This window comes from Capsicum annuum, chromosome 1, assembly GCF_002878395.1.
Source record: "Capsicum annuum cultivar UCD-10X-F1 chromosome 1, UCD10Xv1.1, whole genome shotgun sequence".
NCBI classification, from domain to species: domain Eukaryota; kingdom Viridiplantae; phylum Streptophyta; class Magnoliopsida; order Solanales; family Solanaceae; genus Capsicum; species Capsicum annuum.
Genome location: NC_061111.1, coordinates 229,522,938 through 229,550,438, shown reverse-complemented (window position 1 = coordinate 229,550,438; position 27,501 = coordinate 229,522,938). Strand labels below are relative to the sequence as shown.

The 27,501-nt window shown below is 34.5% G+C and overlaps 1 pseudogene; it reads right to left on the bottom strand.

The window, feature by feature from the left end:
* Positions 1–20,288: 20,288 nt before the first annotated feature.
* Positions 20,289–25,649, bottom strand: LOC107874756 (annotated as a pseudogene).
* Between the last annotated feature and the right edge of the window lie 1,852 nt (positions 25,650–27,501).

Genomic DNA, 27,501 nt, shown 5'->3' with positions numbered 1-27,501 from the left:
CTCAATATTACTATAGTAAAGTGGCTATATCATATTTGCATTACTCCAAACACATGGAATTGGTTAATTTCACACTATGAACGTTTACCATGCAAAAACACCCCCTCAACATGTCCTAAACAGTATCAATCCCTAATTATTAGAAAAATATTCACCCTCTAGTTTTTATTTAAGAAAATTCATGTCTTTAAACAACCCGTAACACTTGAAACCGAAACATTATAATGGGAGAGGAATTTTTTATCATTCATGCTCTTAATAAAATTTTTCATTACAAATGAATACATATATACATAGTTACACTTAAATTTCTTGAAAAATAGTTTAAGATAAACATATGTTTTCATCAAAACGATTCCATGATACATGTATTTTGAGACAATGTTAAAACCCTACATATAAACATGATTAGGGATCTTTAAACTTGATAAAAGAGAAAATTTTATGCCAATGAAGTTTAGGGTAGTCTTACATACCTTAGTTACGAAGAAATCGCAAAGAAATTTGACTCTTTAAGCTTGAATACCCAAACCCTAAGTTGCGTCTCTCTTCTTATGTTTGAGGTAGATAAACTAGGGATTTGAGAGTGCTTAACGTATTTAGGGACTTTGATTTCATGTATGTATGTTTAGGGATGATTATATGGTGCAAAAACACTTTGTCGCCCTTGATTAAGTCAAAAATGTAGCTCCTACACAGTAAAAGCATAGCATAGGCATAGCCTGGCCAACCACAAGGTTGGAGGAGCCTAACCCATGGCAATCCTTACAGTTTGCAGTTCCTAAACCAATGCCTACCTTAAGGTTTGCGGTGCGAACTACATCGTCAAACCTTTCCAGTGAAGGTAGGTGATGGTAAGGCGATGCCTATCCATTACCTAAGCTCTATTTTACGACGCCTACTTAGTTTGGAGGTGCTTAAACACTCCCAACACTTCTGAAAACATCAATACATGATTTGCCATCACTACGGGGGTCCTAAAGATCATTTTATAAGCATCAAAAGAGTGGTAGAACTATGGGGTGTTATATCATCCCTCCTTTGGGATCATTCATCCACAAATGATGGGTAGGGGCTTTTTGGAACTCTAATAATCTAGAATAAGGAATGTAACCTCACATTGAACATTTCTCCTTAATAAAATATTCAAACATATGGTACAAGTTCTAGGGGTCATAAGCATAACAACATATGGTATAAGTTTATTTGGTGATCAAGGCTTGATTTACACCGGTACTATTCATGAAATAAGAGTTCGTAGAAGATAGGAAATAGAAGTATTCTCCACCTTACAAAATACAATGAATACACCTAAAACCTACAGACACTACTCAACTATGTTGCAGCATTATTTCCAACTTATGATTCTCCCATAGCACTTCTAACCAAAAGAGTTTGAGTCCTTCTAAATAATGCTTTTATGTTGCAGCCTAACTCAGAGAAAAGAGATGCTATCTTAAGCTATGGGACCTTGTACTCTACATCCTATTAAAAAAATCACTTCACCTTATCACTACCATCAAACACACATGAGTTTTAAATCAAAGGATACCAACCATATAACAAATTGGTTTGTGTTTTCATCAATAACAACTTTCAAGCCTATATTACTACACCCACTTCATGGATCTACCCACTAAGACCAGCAAATTTAGTCACTCTCATAAAGCTTTTTGCCACATATCTCCTTCCTACCTATTTCACACAATGAAAGTTTATCTCTTTCTTTCCCTCTTCAACTATAAGCTTAGCTCGAGAATCACATTAAAATTTTAACATTCAAGAACGTCTACTCCCCTACCTAAGACATTACTATGCTTCCACAACCACAATCATAACAAAATACAAAGGGTCACTGAGGGACACGAGCATGGATCATGAATGGGAGTAGCACTATTATATTATAATAAATACTTATTGCACTACCCAAGGTGGGACATGAGCTGAAGATACAATAGGATAGACACGAAGTGCCTTATATATCAAGTGTCAGGATCATAAGTAGAGAGTCGTTCGTCATAAACACAACATAGCATGAGTGCATAGGATAGACCACAGTGAGAAACAAGAGCACTTACATCATGAGTCGTATAACCTAAGTTTGGAATTCATAAAGTCAACAATTGAGACAAGGACTTCTACTTGAAGCTATTGCTCGTCATTTTCAGAGCCTAAATAGTCATGAGTTTTCACAACTTTATCATTTTGGCTAATCCCGACATAAATGAATCAGTAACATATGGAAACATAGTTCCTTAGAACCAAGCATGATTTGGGACACAGATTTATGGATCATTAATATCATAACATAGAGCTTGAATTCATAAAAGACTGGATGAGGTTGGAACATGACATGAGTTACATGGAGAACTCAGATCTTAGACATATGCAGGACTTGAATACATAATACATTGGTAGATGTCTATTAAAATCGAAGTAGGAGGAGCTTGCTTGAATAGGAATTGATTTATTATGATTCTCACTTAAAACTTAACAACATAGGAAAATTCAAGAACTACTTTAATCCACCATCTCCCCCCTTAGATCAAAGTCACACTCCTAGACTTACGGACATAACATTACATAAAAATATATAGCCACAACTCCCAACATAAAAGATACATCACCATATACTTAAATGCTAAACTCGCCCTGATAAACTATACTCTGAATGCCTTGCTTTCCGAAAATGCTTCTCTTAACTTTCACTAGCCTCTATAGCCATAACTCTAAAACTCCCACTCTCATTAGCATACCATTAACACTCCTTATCACAAAAGGGAGAGGGTATAAGTATACACATGAACACAAACTTCCGTAATATTTTTTAATACAAAGACACTAAATTCTTTGTAGGGCATCCCCTTTAGGACACTAGTCCTGACTTCCTTCAACACCTAAATTCATCAACTTATGATAAACATTATTATGGACCTGGGCATCTATGCTTGTTAACACGTAATGTTTTGTCTTCAACTTCTTTGGATACTAGCATCATACCTCTAATGACATAACTTACAACTTAACAAAATTTGTAAAACAATTCCAAAGGCACATATTATCTACCCATATTTTCTCAATTCAACTCGAAATAATGTTGTACAATAACTCCCTAAACCTATCCATAGTATAAGATTCGAGAATGAAATCTAGGTACATGTGATACTCATACACATCACAACTTATCTAACAACATGCTACCTCAGGGTTCAACTTATTCTTTTATACTTACATTGTTATCCACTTAATGACTCAACCAAAATTCACCATTTTAAACACTAACCCTCGTGACTATATATATATATATATATCACAATTTTCCACTCCTTATTCCGCAAGTTGCCAACCTAGGCTATTTCAAACGTTACTTTAAGACAACTAGTTCATTCCCACAAAACATGCACAATCAATCTCGATCTACTATTCTCACCACCACACTTCACATCTAAAGTTCAAGCCTACTATCAACCACTCCAATCATATGGAGCATGCCATATAATATACAATCAATCGAATAGAAATATCAGCCTAAGTCTCTTATTTCACTTAACTATGGCCCATAAGTTCATCTTCTCCACGACACTACTACTATACCTCGTAATCTACTATATACCTTCCCCCATGTAGTACTAGTTTACAACGACTAGAGAAAAGACAATAAAGGGGATAAAGTTACATAATAGGGATAGTTGATCTTAATCTTATATTATAACCTATTACAATCTTATCAACATATTCCACTTTCTCACGTCAAATTTACTTGCCCATACATACATCCCAACAACCTTCAAATTCCACATACACCTATGAGTCACTACCCATAACTTATTGGCTGATCTACCCCTTTTATTTCATAGCCTATAGATGATTTCTACAACCACCATAACTATCCATTTTGAGATCCTTCCCTATTTTAAATAAATAATAATTATACCCAGCAACTTCCTTCACAGGCTACCATACAATCTACAAATACTGCTACCATATTAGTCTATCACTATAAAATAAAAACCCATCCCTCAATCAATGATTATACAACTAAGCTAACTTCGTTACGCAAAAATCACATTTATTCTGACTTCTATGCTTGTGACTTTATGTCACTAACTTCTAGACCATCTTACTGCTCATAGATTATGACACATTGTCACATACTACTACTCGGGTGGAAATAATATTCCAACATATTACCACACAGCATTACCCTTATGCATGATATCTACAACAAGCATTTTAGAAAAAGGACTAGATACACTCCATACATCAAGCTCAAATGCACAACTGATGTAGATAGGGGTAAAAGCTTAAATCAATACACTTTAAAGAACTTAGTGACTCCTCTTAAGTCCCTATGCAATTTCATAATTATTTATGACCCAATTAGAAAGGACCGTACCATTTAGACTCTAAGCTTCTATACTTGAATCGACTAGATAATGAGACATAGCTAATAAAATCTGAGTAAAGAAGGATTTTTTATAACTTCCAAATGAACAACACATCGCACAATCTAGAACATGAATAAAAGTGAAACATTCCTATATTCCTAGCAGTTTTCTTCTTATAAGTGTGGCGCGCTACACACCCATAAAAAGAACTCTACCCAATGCAACTTTGTAGGCACCCTGTGATCATAAACCATGCTCTAATACCAAGTTTATCATGACCCAAACTGAGGTCCTATCCATGACGGGCATCCCAAACCATGAAGGCATAAGAGCCCTTCTCTAACTGTCAATCGTATACATAATTCATATACTATAAGAAAATGTAGAAAACATAGCAAAAAAAACATGATCATAATCTTACTCAATTAAACCATACAAAATTTAGTTCATAACATTTAAAAATGCATGACCCCATTCTGTGAAATCTCTAGTAATACAAAAACAAACATGATACGAGTACGATCATGAAGATGGGCGTACGTGAGCATGCATATAATCAAGCCAAGGGAGTGTACAAGTTGAAGTGTGCAGAGGGATTTGGACACAACAAAGATGACCCATATACACTCTAAGGATGCCTCTTTTTTTCCCTTCATTAAGGGATTTTTGGACAATTTACTCTATGTTGTAATATGTCTATAAATAGACTAGTATTAGGTCTCTATTTCTTTAGTTGTTGAATGTTGTAGAAAGAAACTTGAAACATCCTCTATTCTCTTTTGGAGAGCGTAACACCTTAGTTGTAGGTCTTGGAATAGCCAAAACCAAAATAAGGGTGATACTATTATGGAATCACTATTCTTGCAAACTTTGCTAGAAAAATGGGTGTTTGAGTGGTGGAATCCCTCTTTTGTCTTTGTAAGAGAGAGGTGATTATGTGTTTACATGTTAAGGGTCCTTATAATTGCTATATATTAGGGTTATTAGGGTTTATACATACATTTTTCATTCTACCTATCCATTTTATCTATTGAAATCATATGTTTGGTGATTGTGTTCTTATAGCCGCGCTGTATTCTTCTTGTTCTTGTGTTGTTTGTTGATTATTTTTAAGTCATTGTAGGATGTTTTTTTATCATTTGGTATCAGATATTGTGGTTTATTTTGTTCCAAATAACTCAATCTTGGGCTAGTTCACTTGAAAAAAATAAAAAAAAGGAGTAGAACTTGTTCTTCTGTTCTTGTTCGAAAGTTGTGCTCTTGTTGTTGTCTTGTCTAAGACTTATTTTTTGAGTATACATCTAGGAGAATTACGTGAGTCTTTAGTGTTGGTTTCTTATTTCCTAACAAAAATAGAGTCAAGATCCAATTTGAACTCCTTCTTGTGTTATGTTTGTGTGATTCAAAAGGTTGGTCATTTGTTGCTTTGTTGTTGTTGTGAATCTGAGATTTGGAGGTATTGGTTGGCTTTATTGTTGTGGATTTGTGTTTTTAAGATATTTTATTGTTTTTGGGAGGTTAAACTGAACCTTGGTCTTCAAATCTTGTTGAAAGCTCTGGGTGTTCTTGGCTAATCTTCATGTCTTGTGAAAAGAAGAACCTTCAATAAGTAATGTTTGATCTTAAGACCGAGTGGAAGAGTGTAGTCTTTCTTGTTTGTCTTGAAACAAGTTCCAAAACTATACCAAATTAGTAAGGGACAAAAGAATTTTCAAAAAGACTAGCTACCAAAAAGGAGTAAGGGGGCTTTTCAAGACAAGCCAAAAGAGGAAAGAGCTAACCACCCTTCAAAAAGGTGTTTTTCCCAAAAGGTGCAAAGAAACTCAACCTATTTTGAACGTGAAAAAGGCTCATAACTTATTTATTCCTCTCCAAAACTGAAATTACACTTCCACAAATTGAAAGTTGTACAAAATTCAAGTTGGAAAAACAATAATTTTCAAGATCCACAACCAAACCAAGGTTGTCACATCACTATCAAGGACTGCCACATCAACCCTTTTTGTACAACTAACTTGTTTATGTTTTGTAGGTAACTTCTTGGCTACAATGGATAACAGTGCTCTTAGCGTTATCTTGGTTGGGACTGAAACTCTTTCCCATGGAATGGCTAGATTGAATATAGGTTTTGATAGATTAAACTCGAATATGGCATCAATGAAGGGTGATATGTCAACTACGAGTAAGAGGTTGAATTGTAGGAGAGTCTAAGGAACTCCCATGCTTCTACTCCTGAAACCTTACACCCAATAACCAATCCTCCAGGACCACCATAAAATGCCATAAGCCAAGTTTCCAATTACCCTCAAAACCGCAACCCAAGTAGGCCACTTCCCCTATAAATGGATCAAGTCCAGCAAGAAGGATTTGGAAGCAAAATTCCTTTACTAAAACTAAAGTCTTCCATCCAAGCTCCTAAGCTGAACTCTCCTATCCAACCTCCACAACCGAAGATCTACTTTACCAAATCAATTCTCTCAATTGAAGCTCCACTTTCCCAAAGCCGAGACATCTATGTAGAGGTATATGATAGCGAGGGACATGAAGCATATGGGGTCTTTGATGATTCTTATATGATGGAAGACTAATTGAGATGAAGATGGAGGGATCAACAATGAACCCCCCACCAATAAGATATAGGAATTACGACGGATGAGATTGAAGGCGAATCTCAAGATGGAGAGAAAGCCGAGGTGCAAAATAAAGATAGTGATGAAGATGTTTGGCATTATGGTAATGTATGTGACTTGCCTAATTGAAATAGAAGATGCCATGAATTTCAGGTTAAATTCCACTCAAGATGGAGAGGATGATTGTAATACCCCAAAAATCCAAACCAATGTTAGCATCATGTTTCAAGATTATGCATAGTAAATGAGCATTTTTTGATAGTTTTATGAGTTAGTTTGATGTCTATTAAGGCCTCAAATAACTCCTAGTCATTAGACGAATCAAAATAATCCTCATCAATTGAAATTTTGATAAGAAAATTTCTTTAGTCAAATTAAAATGACCATATCTTTTTATATATTAATAATTTTCCATCTATAGACCTAAAAAGTTGTAGAAAATTGAATTAGCTTTCCAACAATACCAATTTCTCCTAAATCCGATACTCGAGTAAGAAGTTATGGCACTTTTAGTGCAAAGTAGTATCCCAACGCGATATGGTCGTGTTGCGGTGACGGCCAATTTCACGTTCATCCTTTTCCAGTGTGTCACCTCAGTAAGCACCACATTTATCTAAGGGGAATTTTTGCAATTATCAATTTCTAGTGAGGTACCGTGATACCATCGTGTCGTGCCGAAGTTCTAGTCTACAGTCATCTATTTCCAAAGGTGCTACATGATAGCACCGCATCGCACCGATGGACAAAATAGGGATTTTCCTTTTTCCAGTGGCCTAAAAAAATTGTATCACATTATGCCAGTGATCAAAATTGAGATTTTCAGTTTGCGATTTAAGTTTTCACGGACCATTTGGTCATTTCACAAAGACTCAAATCCATCCAAACACGGGATTTAAGGCCCAATAGAGCATTATTCGCTCTTCATTTAAATATTCTCTCAAATTAAAATAATATTCTTTCAATAACAAAACCCTATCCTTCAAATTTCAAGATCAAATCTCAAGGATTCACCATCAATTCTCATGAATTCATTAACCCAGGTATGTTAAGTGTTCAGTCATAGGTCCCTTTCACCCATGGAGTCCAAGTATCCAAATTTAAATTTTAAGTTGTGATCTTCACAAGTTACCATGATTTTAAATTGTTATTTTAACCATGAATCTCCATAAATCTTGACTTTATACCATGCTTACATAAAATTATTGTTCTTTATCAAACCCCACGTGTTTTAATGTTGTTATTCACTAATTTAAATTATGATTAAGTGTTATTAATGTTGAATTCATGCTATTACTCTAAGTTAGCACTGAGCGAGTGCAGGGTTAATGGCTTCCCCATCAGATAGGTAGAGTCGTTAGTAGCACTACTTGTACTCCAGTACGTAGCCTGTGTAGAATATAAGGAGTCGCCAGTTAATTTAGGCTTGACCATCTCGTAGGGGTATCCTGTCAGTTTAGGATTGACACCGTTAATATTTTGGGATAACATATCAGTGGATCCATACAACTAGTGTTAGTACCCGTGGGATGGTACTGACACCCTACCAACTGTGGTCACAGGTTGGAACCTAAATTTGCTTATTTGAGGCATGTTAGTTAGATGATACCTCTCATAATCTCAATCCAGTAATTATTTTAGTAATTTAGTTTCAGTTTAATTGACCATAGCATACAGATATTAGATATTCAGCTATCAAATTCCAATATTTTTGAGTTTACAAATTATATTCAGCACATATTTTATGCTTTTCATGCATTCTTAGTATTTATAGATTTCATGCATACTATTCTGTACTTTAGGCTATTCAATCATTCAGTCATTACTCATGCACATGAAACCATGCATATCAGCCTACCTCATCTAGCATACCAGTATATTCAAAATACTAATTGCATACTCTTTTCTTACTCTATGATTTATCATATCATAGGTTTGGATGCTCATTTCCAAGATTGCACATAGACCTTCCAGATTATCCACTGTAACAGTGGTAAATCCTCATATTTTAAGGAAAAACTATATTTACTTTCATGTTTTCAGTTCAGTAGTTAGTTGGAGTTAGTTAGGTCCTGTTCTATTAAATCTTATTCAGTTAGTTTAGAGGCTTTCAGACACCTCAGACAGCTAGTAAATTTACCTTTATTTAATCAGTTTTAGGTAGTTATTTTCAGAAAGTTGTTGTTTTTCAAATTAATAACTAAAAATGCTGTATTATTTAAACCTTATTGCATCTTTAGATATTCTGCAAATGTTATTTTGTTATAATTTTTTAGTTCTCATAGCAGGTACCAGCTCATGGGTTAGCTTGTGGTCCCTTGGGACTGTAAGCACCGTATGTCTCCTAGGGTGTACTCTCAGGGCATTACAAACTTGGTATCAGAGCCTAAGGTTTTAAAGCATCCAAGGAAGTCTAAAAGTCGTGCCAAGTAGAGTCTTGTACATGGGTGTGAAATGCACCACACTTATGGACAAGAGGCTACGAGATATTTTTAGGAAAAGTTCCCTTCTTTGAGTGTTCATATCATGTGAGTGAGCATGTTCTCAAGTTAAACTCTCTATCTAATTCCAATCTTTCTTCTATTTACAAAATATTCCTCTTAGAAAGGCTAATGGAAGAAGAAACAAGAATTAGCTCGTACCTCCGTCCATTCAGAAAGATCGTCTGAAGGTGCATATTTCTCACGCCAAATTTAGAGTTGTTTTTACTACCTTAGCTTATTCAGTAGTTTCTCAGAGCAATCTATAGGCTATTGTCGTATCTAGGATTTTAATTCATGTTCAACTGAGTGAGAAGGGGAGCATAAGAAGAAGAAGAGAAAGAATAAGAGGGCCAGAACAAGTAGTCTTAAGCCTAGGTCAAGGGGTAGTTACTGCTCCTAATTCAATCTAAAATTATCAGCCCCAACTCCTTTTTCATCCAATGCGCCAGTGCCTAAGTTTGAGAATGACAATCGATATAGAGCACCAGGGTTTATGTCACAAGGTAATGAGAAAAGTCTTCGTACTAATCTTCTTTATGGAGAATGTGGTAAAAATCATAAGGATGTGTGTAGATTCGGCAGCGATGTGTGTTTTAGGTGTGCTCAGCAGGGTCAGTCCAACTATCCTCTAGTTTCATCGGATCACCTAACTCACCAGGGTGTTGCCATTTTTTGTGCTAATAGTGATCAGTGCTAGAATAGGCTATATGTATTTTAGTCCCGATAAGATCAAGAAAGTTCTCCTGAGGTGGTAACAGGTACATTACCGTCCTTTCATTTACATGTTTATGCTTTGTTAGATCCTAGAGTTTCTTTTTGTTTTGTAACCCCCTATGTAGTTGTCGAGTTCAGTATTAGTCCGGAATCCTTAGCAGAGCCCTTCTCAGTGTCTACCCTAGTGGGTAAATCTATCCTAGCTAGACGGGTATACAAAAATTGCCCGATTACAGTATCCCAGTAAATCACTTTAGTTGATTTCAGAAATAGAGTAGTTTAGTTTCAGCTTCTCAATGAACCAATTAGTGAATAAAGAGGATAGAACATTAGTGCTAAGGAGTTAGACGTGATTTCAGATTCTTTCTCAGAATCCTATGACAACATATGATCTAGAATTAGAAGCATGAAACCAGGAGTTTAGCAGAAGTAGTAGATTTGGGATAGTGTTATCTGAATTTAAGAGATTTTGTATTCTATGGGGCTAGTTGTATGAAAGGTGAATCGGTAGGCTTGAAATAGCATATGCAAGATTTCAAGTTTAGCGATTCAAAATTATATGTTGTTAATGTTGGTGTAGTGGTAATTCTCATGGCGTTTTAAAAAATATAGGTTTAGAGAAGTGATAAATGTAGGCTATGATGAACGTAGTATGATTTATTGAAGGCTTGGGGATATCCATGTCAAGTGTTAGAATCTTTGTTTGAACCTTTGAAGATTGAACTAATAGAAAGAAGAGTTGAGAATTCTAACTTTATCAGTTCTTCAGTTGTTACATGATGTATTTAGGATTATAGAAAGTTAATAGTTTTATCATAGAAGGGAGTATCAGTAGTAGGGTTTTACACTTTCAGGTGTAGTCTTTCAATGTGAGTTCAGTGTTTATGAGTATTATTAAACCTTAGACTCTAGGGTAAAGTGGTTTCAGTTCAGTTTAGAGTTTTTTAAGTGGTCCACGAACTTAGAATAATGTCTTTACGCTAAGGGGGGATAGTAGAACAAGTGACCAAGTCAGGCTCTCAGATCCTAATAGTGATGCCAATGTGTTATAGAAAAATACTAGGGAGGTAAATGCTCAAACCATGCTTATTTTAGTATTTGTACTTAAATTACTATGATATCTACTCATTCCTTACATATTATCTCTATGACTATAGCTCATATTCGTGCATCTTATTGAAAAATCATGTGTTTTCCCAGTTCCCAATATGAGGAGTTCCAGTTTGCTCAATAGTACGGATCATGTTCCACAGATTCAGAAACTCCAAACTCAGGTCATATAGCTCATGACTCATGTATTAATGTTTTATAGTATGCTCAGTTCCCATGACTTATGCTACACTCTTAGCGATGACGAAAATCCAGATTATGTCATTTATATCCTTAATTTAGATTTCTTGATGAATCCATGATGTTAATATTCTATTCCTCAGGCCTCAGTTAAGTGTCAAGTTTAGTATAGTGTTCATTCATGCTTTAGGTCCTCATGTTTTAGCCTTTCAGTGACCTCTCTTTATTAAATGATGTAATGATGAGTAATTTCTTAGATGGGAGAGATCTAATGTTTCATATTAAGGAAAGAGTGTTTCATGCTTGTTGTATAGGAGGCTGTAGTTAAGAATATAGGCTTGAATGTCATATAGGTATGTAAGTGGAGAAATGTATCATGTGTTGGTGAATGGCTAGTAAGAGGTTGTATTTAGTTGTTGAAGGGGAAATCAGAATTATTCATGAGATGAGAAGTTGTGAAAATGCAGGGTGTGCTTAATTTTTTATTCAAACTAGTATTACAGTGTTATGTGTGCATTTCATAGATTCGAGTAGGCTTGTACATAGTGGGAGAATTCAGTCCAGATCAGACATTAGTAAATAGAATTATCAGTGTCTATCTAAATATTTTCGGTATTCTCAGTTGAAGTCTAGTATTAAGGTAGAAGGTATAGTTGAGAGAGTTCGAGGAGTATGTCTAAGCATGAAAGATAGTAGTTGCACTACATAAGTCCTAGTAGCTCTATTCTAGCTGATGTTTCGTAGGCCTGTGTTTTATATTACAGAATTTTAGCCTTTTTGTGATTTCTTATCAAAATGTCTTATTCAGACCATGCTCAAGATTATTTTCTACCTAAAGTCATTGAAACTTCTTAGAAAGAAAGTGGAAGAAATACTCCAGTTAAGTTAAGTTCTCAGTATGAGTTAGTCTTTATAGCCAGTAATTCAGATTTGCAGTCAGACAGACAAGTTCCTATGTTTTTTTTCATTTTCCGATCTAGTCTTACTATCTGAAGTTTCGTGAATATATCCCTTCCAAGAAATAGTTTGTTCGCATCCATGTAATTTATGAATCCAGTTCAGCTCATGAATCATATTTCAAATCCCAGATATTCAGTCATGTTTCAGTCCATAAACATTTTGGTCATCATTTTAGTTTTTGTAGTATTTCAGTCAAGTCAGTATCATTCAGGGGATGAACTATCCCAAGGGGGGAGATTTAATACCCCCGGGCTTTTCATATACTAAATATCTCATCTTTTCTTCACAAAACCAGATCCATCCGGAGGTAATGGTTACTCATAAGTGGACTCTCTCATTCCTATCTCATCATTATAACCATTCTCATGTCACTACATGTGTTCAAGAAATTAGTCCAGTTCATGCTTTCCAGTTCTTCTATCATGTTTCAGACTCAGTTATTCTCTCATGTTCCCATTCATGTGTGTTCAGTAAATGATCTCAGATTCTTCAGTATTCTTAAGGTAACCATTTTCCTTAGAATCTCTCTTTTCCATGCTCAGTTTAAGTTGTATATCATTCTCATGTCAGTCTTGCATTCAAAGAACCAGTTTAGTCATGTGCCATGTTTAGAATCAGTCATGTAATCGCATTTTTTGTCACATATAATCAGCATGAAATCTTAGTTCCTCAGTGTTTTCAGCTTAACCAGTCTCATCCGAGGATGAATGTTCCCAACGGGGAGATATTGTAATACCCCAAAAATCCAATCCAATATTAGCGTCATGATTCAAGCTCGTGCATGTTACATTATAATTCTTTGATAGTTTTATGAGTTAGTTTTATATATATTAACTCTTTAAATAATTCTCAGCTATTAAATGAATCAAAATATTCCTTCTCGATTGAAATTTTGATAAGAATATTACTTTAGTAAACTTAAAACGACCATATCTTTTGCTCTATTGAGAATTTTCCATCTCAAGATCCATCAAGTTGTAAGAAATTGAATTAGCTTTCCCATGATATCATTTTTTCTTAAATATGATACTCGGGTAAGAAGTTATGGCACTTTTAGTGCAAAGCAGTAGCCCAATGCAATAAGACTGCATCGTGGTGACGACCAATTTCACGTTTGTGCTTTTCTAGTGTGTTACTGCGGTAAGGACCGCATCTCCAAGGGAAAATTTTAGAGTTATTAATTTCCAGTGAGGTATCAAGATTATCATCGCGTCGCACAAAAGTTCCAGTCCGCAGTTGTCCATTTCTAGAGGCGCAACACGATAGCACAACATCGCGCGGATGGACAAAATGGGAATATTCCTTTTTCCAGTAGCCGATACAATTTTACTGTGTTGCACCGGTGGGAAAAATTAGGATTTTCAGTTCGCGATTTAATTTTCCAGGGACCGTTTGGTCATTTTCCAAAGCGCCAAATCCGTTCAAACACGGGATTTAAGTCCCAATAGAGCATTATTTGCTCATTATTTCAAAATTCTCTCAAATTAAACTAATCTTCTTTGAAGAAAAAACACTAGACTACAAAATTCAAGATCAAATCTCAAGGATTCACCATCAATTCTCACGAATTCATTAACCCAGGTATGTTAAGTGTTTATTCATGGATCCTTTTCACCTATGGAGTCCAAGTATCCAATTTTAAATTAACAGTTGTGATCTTCACAAGTTACCATGATTTTAAATTATGATTTTAACCATGAATACTTTATATCATGCTTACATGAAATTGTTGTTGTTTATTAAACCACACTTATTTTAATGTTGTTATTCACTGATTTAAATCATGATTATGTGTTATTGATGTCGAATTCATGCTATTACTCAAAGTTTTATACTAGTCCCATGATTAGCTTAAACTATGAATACCAAGTGTTTGATGAGCTAATTTTAAATAAATGCTTTCATGTTATGTCCCCAAAGTTTAGTACTATTTTTCTATTACTGCTATCAAGTCTTGGGAGTTATGAATACCCAAAAACTTAGTTGTTTGCTGAGTCTTAGTATCTTAGAATAGTTTCGAAATATGTTATGAGCATTTTCAGAACAATCAATCATCATAATCAGTTAAACTTTGAAAAATGAGTTATGAATACCCAAAAACTTAGTTGTTTGCTGAGTCTTAGTATCTTAGAATAGTTTCGAAATATGTTATGAGCATTTTCAGAACAATCAATCATCATAATTAGTTAAACTTTGAAAAATTCAGTGTTCCGAGTTAGTTCAGTTGGGAATAGGATTTAGCACCAAGCAAGGGCAAGGATAACAGCTTCCCCGTCAGATAGGCAGAGTCATTAGTAGCACTCCCTGCACTTCAAAACTATGTAGCCAGAATAGGATATGAGGAGTCACCCGTCAGTTTAGGCTTGACAACCTCGCAGGGGTCACCTGTCAGTTTAGGCTTGACACCGTTAATCCTTTGGGACAGCATATCAATTTATTTACACAGCCAACATTAGTACCCGTGGCATTGTACTGACACCCTACCAACTGGGGTTACAGTTTAGACCCTAAATTTGCTCATTTAGGGCATGTCGCTTAGATGATACCTCCCACAGTCTCAGTCCAGTAATCAGTTCAGTAATTCAGTTTTAGTTTGTTTGACCATAGCATACAGATATTAGATATTCAGTTATCATATTATAGTTTTTGAGTTTATAAATTATATTTAGCACATGTTTTATGCTTGGTCTTGCATTCTCAGTATTTATAGATTTCATGCATATTATTCAATACTTTATGCTATTCATTATTATTCATGCACATGAAACCATGCATATCAACCTACCTCATTTAGCATACCAGTACATTCAAAGTATAGATAGTATGCTCTTTTCTTGCGATATTATATATCATATCATAGGTTCAGACGCTTAGTTCCCAAATATATCATAGACCTTCCAGATTATCAGTCGTATCAGTGGTGAGTCCAAATATTTTGAGGATAGACTATAGTTATTTTTATGCATTTGGTTCACTAGTTAATTGGAGTTTGTTGGACCCTGTCCCATCAGCTCTTATTTAGTCAATTTTAGAGGCTTTCAGTCATTTTATCTTTATTTTATTAGTTTCAAATAGTTGTTGTTTTCCAGATTCATGATTTTGACATGCTTTATTATTTAAACCTTATAGCGTCTTCAGATTTTCCGCATATGTTATTTTGTTATTATTATTCAATGCTCACAATCGGTACTAGATCATAGGTTAGCTTGTGGTCCCTCAGGACTGTAAGCACCAGTGATTCCCAGAGTGTACTCTTAGAGTGTTAAAATGATATGGGCACGATCATGAAGATGGGCGTACGTGAGCATGCATGGAATTAAGCCGAGGGAGTGTACAAGTTGAAGTGTGAAGAGGGCTTTGGAAAGAACAAAGTTGACCCAACATACACAACAAGTGCGCCTATTTTTCTCCCTTCATTAAGGGCTTTTTGGACCTTTCACTCTACGTGGCAACAAGTCTATAAATAGACTAGTATTAGGTATTTATTTCTTTAGTTGTTGAATGTTGTAAAAAGAAACTTGAAAAATCCTCTCTTCTCTTTTGGAGAGTGTAACACCTTAGTTATAGTGCTTGGAATAGCCAACGTCAAAATAAGGGTGATACTAGTATGGAATCACTAGTCTTGCAAACTTTGCTAGAAATATGGGTGCTTGAGTGGTTATATCTCTCTTGTGTCTTTCTAAGAGAGTAGTGATTATGTCTGTCGGTGTTAAGGGTCCTTATATTTGATATATCTTAGGTTTCTTGGGGTTCATTCATCCATTGTCATTCATCTTATCCATTTTATCTATTGAAATAGTTTGTTTTGTGTTTGTGTTCTTGTATCCGTCTAGTGTTCTTCTTGTTCTTTTGTTGTTTGTGTACTATTTTTGAGTCATTATGGGCTATTTTATATCACAAAATCTATCTAAAAGATGGGACAAGGTCCCGAGTCGGACCATGAACCAACTAAAATAACAAAGTCTCATAAACCGGGCCTTCTGAAATACGGGAGGCTCACCAACTCTGAATATCTATCACGATCTACTGCTTAGTGGAACCCCAGAACTGAGACTCAAAATCCTGAAATATAGGGGGTCAATAAAAAATGTACTAGTATGTGAAACAACCTAAAAATAGCATGACTTTTATGCAAAATAGGTGAGAACATTTTATAATAACAGTGAACAGAATACAAGTAAAAATGCATGGGAATATTTTAGCACACTTCAAAACAATTCTTGACTACTCTGACTTACTCTTTATTATTCTTCTGAGCTAGTCGGTACACCCTACAAATCTGTAATTCAGGGCTATATGGAATCGGCCCTTGACTGGCGACCAAGCCCCTAATCCAAGTTGGCCACCAGGATTGGAGCTGGTGATACCCCCTATGTAAGTACACCATAGGAACCCCCCATCCCCCACTCCCCATGTGAGATGTCCTAATTATTATGCTCCAATATAGAATACAATATCATAAGTCCCACATCGGCTTCATGCTTCATACTTTCAAAACATTCAATACTTATTCTGTTAAGGGTATGTCATCATCGGGAATCGTTATACCCTGACTTGTAAGTCATTCAAATCACATCATAACATATATGTAGCTCTTTTCACTTATCATCGTGTTAATGACCACCTAAATTTTGTTAAACATCAAGTGAGAGAGAGTTATCCAATAGATTTTCATTTGATTTTACACCAAAAATACTCTCCTCTCAGTAGTACAATTGTAAGATGGCCATATTATGTTTGCATTACTCAAAACCTATGGAAATTGTTAATTTGACACTATGAACGCTTCCATGTGAATACACCCTTTCAACATGTCATAAATAGCATCAATCCATGATTATTAGAAAAATATTCTCCTTCTAGTTTTATTTAGGAAAGTTCATGTCTTTAAACAACCTGTAACAGTTGAATCCGACAATATCATAATGGGAGAGGGAGTTTTTATCATTCATGCTCTCAATCAAACTTTTCATTAGACGAAAACATATATACATAGTTATATTTAAATTTCATGAAATATAGTTCAAGACAAACATATGTTTTCATCAAAACGATTCCATGATACATGCTTTTCGAAACAAGGTCAAAATCCTTCTTTATAAACATGATTAGGGATCTTTAATCTTGATAAAATAGAAAATCTTGGGCACTTATGCCCATGGAGTTTAGGATATTCCCACATACCTTAGTACCGAAGAAATCGCAAAGAAATTTGACCCTTTAAGCTTGAATGTCCAAACCCTAAGTTGCTTCTCTCTTCATATGTTTAAGGAAGATAAACTACAATTTGAGAGTGTTTAAACGTATTTTGGGACTTTGATTTCATGTAAGTATGTTTAGGGATGGTTATTGAGTGCAAAAAGACTTTTTTGCCCATGAATTAACTCAAAAACAAAGTTCCTACTTCGTAAAAACATAGGGTAGGTGTCGCCTGACCAATGGACAACCACAAGGTTGGCGGCGCCAAACCCATAGAAAACCTTAAAATTTTCGGCGCCTAACCCAATACCAACCTTAAGGTTTGCGGCTCCAACTCCATCGCCAAACCTTGCCAGTGAAGGTAGGCGATGGTACGGCGATGCCTAGCCATCTCCTAAGCTACATTTTGTGACGCTACTTAATTTTGAGGTCCTTAAATACTCCCCAACACCTCCCACAACAGCAATACATGATCTACCTTTACTATGGGGGTCCTAAAGATTATTTTAGAAGCATAAAAAATGTGGTATGACTATGGGGTGTTACTCTTTAGCCATGATACTTATCCATTTCTTCTTTTTTTTCTTTCATCTTCTCAATCTATTCTTCTAGTTTCTTCAATTTTCTTCAATTTGATATCTACACAATTATCATATTCTTTGGACACTATAGGCTTGTCAACTTCTTCAGAAGTTTCCATCTTCAAAACAACATTCTCTGATGGTTGCATGATTTGATGATAAGATTCCACTAAATTTTCAAACTCACCTAACTTTTCTATTAGTTTAGGAATTACAAATTTGGACCTTGGATCAATGTACGCTTTGTACCTCCAACACCAAAAGTCACAAGATCTTGGACCCTTCAATAATTTAAACAATGAAATAGTTTACTATTGAATATACGGGGATACAGGAAAAGAGAAACAATTTCAGTCATTTACCCCATAATAAGGACATGTCCAATATTTCTGTTGGGATTAGTTGTAGTCCAAGATGTTTTCAAATGAACTACAAAACCATGATTTCAACAAACTTCTTGGTTCAAAGAAAAATCATTCTCTTCCATATAAAACTTAGACAAGTAAACCGATCTCATGTTGTTCTATAAAATAATTCAATCCACAAATATCAGGACAAAAAAAGAGGATAAAATCTACCTAAACGAAAAAAGAAGCAATTTACCTTTTTCTTAGGAATAAGAGATGAATCGAGAAATTAGAAAGGGAAACAAAAGTTGAAGGAAAAATACGAGAAAATTAACGAAAATAATGAAATAATGGTCATGGTTTTTTAAGCAATTTCAAATCAAATTAAGGTTTGAGTTGATTGAAGATGAAGGAGAAAAGGAGTTAGGGTTTTGAAATTGGGATTACGGGGTTGGGTTTTAAAGGAAAAGAAGATGACCATTTTAAAAATAACACAAATTAATTCGGGCCAAGTTAAGCACGTAACATGCCTTGTTTGGTCCTGTTTACACACGCCTTTGTCTAAGCAACGAAGGGAGCAAAATTATACACATTAAACTTCATAAGGAGGTAAATATTAACAGGTTAACTTTAAGTGCTAAAGTAAGTTTTCGTGACAAGTTTAGACTATATATATATATAGAGAGAGAGTTAGATTAGAAAATATCAGGATAAGGGGCAGGTCCCTAATACAGTAACATGACCCAATAGCTAGGCCCAATAGTACGTAACAACCTGGGTATCTTTTCCACTATAGTGTTCCAACAGTTAGTTTCCTACTTTGTAATTTGATTTTCCAAATAAGTCAGTAGCATATGTTTCAATCTTTTTTTAGCTAGGAGTTGAAGCTATTAATGTGTCTCATAGTTATTAATAAAATAACAATAAAATAACTTTATTTGACTACATCGCCAATAGTTTTTCTATCCCCCAAAATAATCCTATTGTGGCTCAGATCAAAAGCCGAAGCCAAAGAAAATAAAAAAATTAAAGTTGAGAGCAACTTTGTTTGCTAGTGTTTCTGTAGAAATTTTCATGGTGTATGGGTCTCAAATCAACAAAAGAAGAAATTTAAGATTATTTGGAGGAAGAATACATGAGATAAAGAGCATAAGACCATGAAGGAGTTGAATTCAATAAAGGAATTTGAGTTGCAGAACATAAAAAAATTTGAGACCATCAAAGAGTACTCAAATCAATTTGTTGACATTGTTAATAGGTAAGACTACTTGACCCTAAATTTAAATATTTTAAGAATTGCTTAAACAATATCTGAAAGATATGCAGTATCCATAATAATAAGATTAAAACCAATAATAGACTAGTCCAAGATTAACTCCTACCCATCGATCAATGCTTCGGAAAAGCGAAAATCAATTTTAATTAGATGGGTTCGTTCAATGGATTTTGGCATAGGAAAAAAAATTAAGATTCCCATGAAGTAAATTACGCGAGTTTAGTAGTTCAATTGGCTTGGATGCTTATTAAAACTAAAAAAAAAAAAAAATAGTAGAATGACCTTCTTATAGGAAAAGAGTAACTGATAGATTTGTTTACTTGATGTGATCATATAAAAATTGACTTCATCTATTGATGTCATCAAAGGGAAAGCAGATATTGAAGATAAATCTACGTCAATTGTTTTGGCAATATCTTTTACCTATGAAATTGATTGAGCACAATTTCTATGAAATCGATGTTCAAATTTGAATTTAACATTGGGTGATTCTCGATGAAATTGTTTAATCTCATCCATCATCTGTGTACGCAGATGAAAGCGCCCAATATTCCAAATAAGATCTCCTCAAGTACTGATGCAGATACCCATATAAACTTCACAAATTCCATTTCCCACTTAGAACCAATTAAATAACGCACCTCCACACTTTGAAGCATCTTCACAACACTACACGAGATTGATTTGGCTCGTAAGAATTGTATAACAGGTTCCATGATAATGCCTACTATTTCCTAAAAGATTTTTGCTAATAGTTAGGTTTAGATGAAGAAACAATATCATGTTAAATGAGAAAAGATGAGAGTGCTTACACATTCAATTGTAAGTTCTTGTAATTTAGGGCAACTTGTAATCAAGTAAACTGCAATTGAAACCTCCTCAACATTTCGGAAAGACATATTGATACACTACAAACATGGATTCTACCAAAACAGCCACACAAACAGTCTACAAACAAAATATAAAACCGAGACAAGTTGAAAACAAGTCCAAAACCAAGAATGCTACACAATGATGAGATAATAACGTGTATAATCACACAAAAAACGCAACAACACAACAAGGTGGACAACAATATGATAACAACAATAAGAACAAGAGACAACAACTCACGTATTGAAGATTACAAGATACACAAATGGTTACAAGATTACAATGAACAAATGATAGATAGTTAGACCTTGGTTGGTATAATCGTAAGAACCCAAGAACAAGTGATACTCTTGGACACTTAACACTACATGCAATGGTTAACCTAACTCCTACGTTGACACAAGAGGGACTTTACCTCCTCTAAACATCAATGTCTCAAGCCATGAATGCAGAACTAGTGATTCCACACTAGTATCACCCTAATTTCGGGTTGCCTCCTAAAGAGAAGAGGACTTATCTTTCAAAGTGTTATACAACTCACAACTATAATAAAAGTCTAAGACAAAATGACCTACGATGTTCTATTTATACTAGGTTACAACTAGAATACAAAATAACCAAAAGGCCCTTTAAAGAAAAGCCTCAAAATGGAGCCCATGGAGTGTAGTGTAGGTTCAATTTTGGTGTGTGTTTTAGGCCCTCTTTTGCATTTTTGTTGCCCACTCCAAGCCTAGGGTTCATTACACTTTCACACGTCCATCCTCGTGGTTGTACTTGTATCATCCTCCCCTTCTTGAAAAGGATTCGACCTCGAATCCATACCTTGCAAAATCAAGAGAAGACAAAAAGGTACACATCCTCATGACTGAGCAGTTAGGGTTAGCAAAAAATATAACACATCACCATGCCCTGTCGAGGCGGAACAAACTTAAAGTATAGCCATAGATCCTTTGTTTTAATCATAAAAAGATTAGTACAAATGCTACAAAGGAGGAGGCTTGGGCAATCATCATGACAAAAGGATAATAGGCCAAGAGTAATCCTTTCCACCCTAAGATGATACCGGGATCAAATAGGTGGAGTAACCAAGAACTTAGGCCTCAGCCACTCTCACTTTCCCCTAAGGTGTTGTCTTCAAAATTAGGCATACCCTTTATATCCCTATGGAAAATATCATGAGCATAAAGATGATAAAGAAAGGTGTCACACGAGTGAACTCCAACTATAGTCTCCTTATGCATGTACTCACCAGTTTCAAGTCCAACAACACTAGTAGGCTTAACTGATGAAACACATAAAGAAGAAGTAGATGGAATTTCTAAGCATAAAACACCTTCTATTTCAAGAGAGTAGTCCCTTCATAGACATAAACTATCATAGGCAGCAAAGGGATCACAAGTTTTTACCAAGACAATCACAATTCGGATTTCCTAAACAATGAAGCACGTCAAGGTTATTTCTATCCGATTGATCATAGTCCACAACCTCACTAATTGTTGGCAACTCATATACCAACGTAGGCCCACTTTGATTTTCACAATGGTCAACTAGTGTGTGAATACTCTCGTCACTTGGTAATGAAACCTTAGTCAAGTTATAAGCGCTAGCACTAGATGGACATAAATCATTCTCACGAGGAGAATTAATTTCATCATCTAAAGGATCAACTAGTGCTTGCATACCTACAACAAGAGTTTGATTCTTATGCAATCTAACAATACCGAGAGTATCACAAAAAGGAGACTCGAGAACCTCTACCCTAGTTAAAGCCGCAACTATACCTACTTGGCTCCTACTAGCCACAACACAATATTCTAATTTCATAGGAGTATAGGGAATAACGTTTTTATCTCATAGCTCACATGAGCTATTCTTGACGTGTGTACGAGCAGCCCACTTGAGCTAGCATACGATCCAACCTTTCATTTTCCATAGCTAGGTCTCAGGACATAGTGTCAAGGTAGGCCAAAATGACATTGGTGGCATTGTTGTCCATGGGTTGAGAGGTTTAAGCCGCAGGTTCTCTTCTAATTGTACATAAAAAAAGAAAAGAAAAGAACAAGCCTACAAAGAAAAACACAAGTTAGTTCGAAACAACCTCACCACACTCTCACACACTTGATAGTGTCAAACTTGGATTCACAAGTATTTCAAGTCAGCTTGTAGTTTGTGATGAATCGAGGTGTCAGTCTACTCCTTGGTCGGAATGGATTCTTTATTTGAAGAGTCAAGGAAAATAATGTCCAAACTTAAACCAAGAAGTACTATGATTTTAAAAATGACAAAAGCACAAAAGAAACGTAGACACGAACAATGAATTCAAATGACTAATTGACAATCTAGTAGGAGTTTACTAGTTTGTTAATTAGTTCTAGGATCAACTAAATGCAACTAAGAAACAAAGATTAGAAACTAAAAATTTTAAAATTTAAGCTTAGTTATATTGCATGAACATTAAAACGCAATGACATGGCAGCCATGTAATTGGTCACGGTCCCACATAATTTTAAATCACCAACTTGAAGCCTTTGTCTTGATACAATTTGGAATGAAAGAATTTGTGTTTTGGTGGAAAAATTCAAGTGTTTGAAACTTTTTCAAATTCAACTCAAAAAGGTGAGACTTGACTTGTACTATTCCCACAAAACAAGGTCATTGAAATATAAAAAAATGGTTGACAAGTCTTTGAGGTGATGTGTTCAATTCTCTTCACCAACAACTTTTCAACTTTATCTTACACCTTTTTGGATTTATGTCATACTTTATATTGGTCAAAAAATGTCAAGAGGTGAAGAACAACAAGATCTCAACAACAATTTCTCAAGAACAACAACACTACCAACATTCACCTCCAAGTACGCAATAAATTGCAACACATGGCCAAAATCAAGTCAATCAACATACAACCATCTTCAAATTTACAACAACAAGGTCAACATCATAAGCTCAAAACTTTAGATCTATAAACTTTAGTGTTGGTGAGAAACAAACCAACACTAGAAACAATATAAAAAAAAAGAATAGAAGATCTAGTCATAAAGAAACATGTCTCGGCCAAGATAACAACAAGAACCAACTTTCAGCCAAGAACAATCTCAAAAACACTTCACTTCTCATATTTTTTATTTGATTTTTCAACTCTCAAGCCCAAGATCGATCTTGCTAAAATAAAAGCAAAGATGGATTTGATACCAAATAATACACTACAAACATGGATTGTACCAAAACAGCCACAAAAACAGTTTACAAACACAATACAAAACCGAGACAAGTTGAAAACAAGTCCAAAACCAAGAATGCTACACAATGATGAGTTAATAACATGTATAACCACACCAAAACCGCAACAACACAACAAGGTGGACAATAACATGATAACAAAAATATGAACAAGAGACAACAACTCACGGATTGAAGATTAAAAGCTACAGAAATGGTTACAAGATTACAATGAACAAAGGATACATAGTTAGACCTTGGTTGGTATAATCGTAAGAACCCAAGAACATGTGATACTATTGAACCCTTAACACTACACGCTACGGTTAACCTAACTCCTACGTTGACACAAGAGGGAATTTACCTCCTCTAAACATCAACGTCTCAAGCCATGAATGCAACACTAGTGATTCCACACTAGTATCACCCTAATTTCGGGTTGCCTCCTAAAGAGAAGAGAGGACTTGTCTTTCAAAGTGTTATACAACTTACAAATATCATCAAAGTCTAAGACAAAATGACCTACAATGTTCTATAAATACTAGGTTACAACTAGAATACAAAATGACCAAAAGGCCCTTTAATAAAAAGCCTCAAAATGGAGCCCATGGAGTGTAGTGTAGGTTCGGTTTTGGTGTGTGTTTTAGACCCTCTTTTGAATTTTTCTTGCACACTCCAAGCCTCGGGTTCGTTACACTTTCACACGTCCATCCTCGTGGTGGTACTTCTATCACATATCCAAAATATAAAGAGATTTGACATTGTTTAGAGCAGCCGGGGGATTCTCTGGTATACCTCCCATGGCCAAGTACTAGAAGTAAAAATTCATTAAAGATACAACATTTGGTTATAATATGTACGAACTTCCATCATTAGACTATAAGTAATATTATTATAAATGTATATTACCTCTAATGTGGAACCACCTATTTCCCGTTCCTGAAGCGAAGGCATGTAATGGATGAACTTTATAAGATTAGAACAAATAGGAGATGGATCCATCAGAACTCGTGAATCGAGCCACACAGCAACATTTCTAAGCATAGGGGCATTCTTGAAGCTAATGGACTTCAATCTTCGAAGAAAGTCGAAGCATTTGAGATTAGCAGCATCAATTTCAAGAATGTCAAAGTCGGTGCACCAAGTCAGTCTCAAACTTTCTAGCAATGCGCATTTGGAGATGAGATTCTTAAATATTGCGGGATCCTAAATGACTCTCTCAAGGTTAAGATTAATAAGCTTCGCAAACCCTTTGAAATTGGTGGGAGGGTGGAAGAAGCACATATCAAGGTACAGATGTCTTAGTTGCTTGAATGTAAAGAGCTGGGTAGGTAAACGATATTTTCTGCATGAGAATATGTGAATGGTGAGTTCCTGAACATTTTTCTCTGACAAGAATTGTATCCAGTGATTAATATTTGGACAATTCCTCAGATTAAGACCATAGAGTGTAAACTTTAGTAGTGGTTCTTGATGTAGTCGTAGGACTTGGTGAATGATTATCTTGGCTTCTTCACTGTTGTTGAAAGACGTCAAAAACTGACCACTAAAATCAATTTCTGCACGTGTCACCCATTTGTACCTCCAGTCTTTTGACAAGATGCTGGTTCTCACCGCATCTTTCAAAGGCAAACACCCTAGAATTCCATCCAGGACATTACAGGGCAAATTGCTAATTGTATCTCTCTTCATGGTCTAACATACAAGTTTGTAGGCAACTCTAAAAGTTCAGATCTGGGACAAAAGCAATATCCAAATTCTCATAAACACACATTTCAACAATGTATAGAGTTAAAACTCACATGTTCACTCAACTTTAAATTTTTATTCCAGAAAGTCAATCGACTTTGATTTTTGCTTCAAAAGTCACTCAATTATCACATTTTTACTAGAAAAATCACTCAACCTATTTAATTATTTTCTGAAAAAAAATTTATTTATGTGGAATTTCTATTTAATTAAAATTCTAAAAAATAAAAAATATTTTTTAATGACTCTTTTATCTTTGTTCTCCTAAATTTTGTATCTCCCCTCCACTTTCTCATTTTTCTTTTCCTTCTCGTATATTGTAATTATTTCAACATTAAAATATGTTTAGTAAAATATCAAAAAATCATATTAAAATTTAACAATAACCAAAGAATTATGATTACAATTATTTTGCTCTACCTTTTCAATCTTTGTTTCAACTTTTTTTCCATCTAATATTGATGTACGTATAGAAATCTAATTTAATTTAAATTTGCACATTATATAGCTTCTTATAAATGTGACGCTCTCGACGATACAACTCCTCCCCCTTCCTTTTTTCACTCGAAAAATGCCCTTTTTTATAAATTTATATACTATATGGATGAAAAAAAAAACTATTTTAATAAATGACTACGTACATGATAATTTATGGAATAATTACGTACATGCAATTTTTAGTAATAAATGAGTAAAATTACGTATCATTTAGTTATATTTCATCATATTAATATAGTTTATATTAATAATTTTTATCCTTTGATTATTGTTAAATTTAATTTGATCTTTTAATATTTTATTAGGCATATTTAATGTTGAATCAATTACAATATATAAGAAGGAGAAGAAAAAATGAGAAAGAAAAATTAATTTATGGAAATAATAATAAAAGGTTCATTAAGAAATAATTTTTTATTTTTTTGAATTTTGCACTTGAATAATAATTACACATAAGCAAATGTTGTTTGAAAAAATGATTAAATAGTTTGAGTGACTTTCTGAATAAAAATGTGAAAGTTGAGTGACTTTTAAAGTAAAGATTAAAATTGGATGACTTTCTGGGATAAAAGCGCAAAGTTGAGTGATCATTTGAGTTATTAACTCACAATGTATCTATCTATCTATCTATCTATCTATCTATCTATCTATATATATATATATATATATATATATATATATATATTAAAAGTGTGAAGTTCCTTAAAAAAGTGGTTTAAACTTTTTGCCCTTCATTAAAAACTCTCTTTAAACAAATTCTTTTTTTATTATTATTTTAATAATATTAAATATAGATTATAAAAAAAAAAAGCTTTCCCAATAATTTGGTTACCTTTTCCCACGTCCAAATAAATTTAAGTGAAAGGTTTTCTGGGTTTTCTATTTTAGGTAAAATAGAAAACCACTTTAAATTTTTTGTTTTTTTAGGTTTAGGACTCTCTCTATATATAAAGAGAAAACAACGATATCAGAAAAATCATCAAGTATGCTTCTAGAATCACACACAACACTTTTTTTGTTTTTGCTTTAGGTAACATTGGTGATGAGATATGGTTGTCTCAATGGCAGTTAACTTGGTTTATTGTTATTATTTCTGTTTTGGTGGCTTGACTTGGTTTAGTTTATATTGTTATTATTTCTGTTTTTAATTGCTTTTATATTACTTAACGAGATCTTTGTTTTTCAATCTCTAATTAGTTTGAGGTTAGTACCTTGAGATTACTACGTATATTGATGTTGGTACATTAATTTTCTTTTTTAATTATGATGTTGTATGTTGAACACATTAAGTTATTTT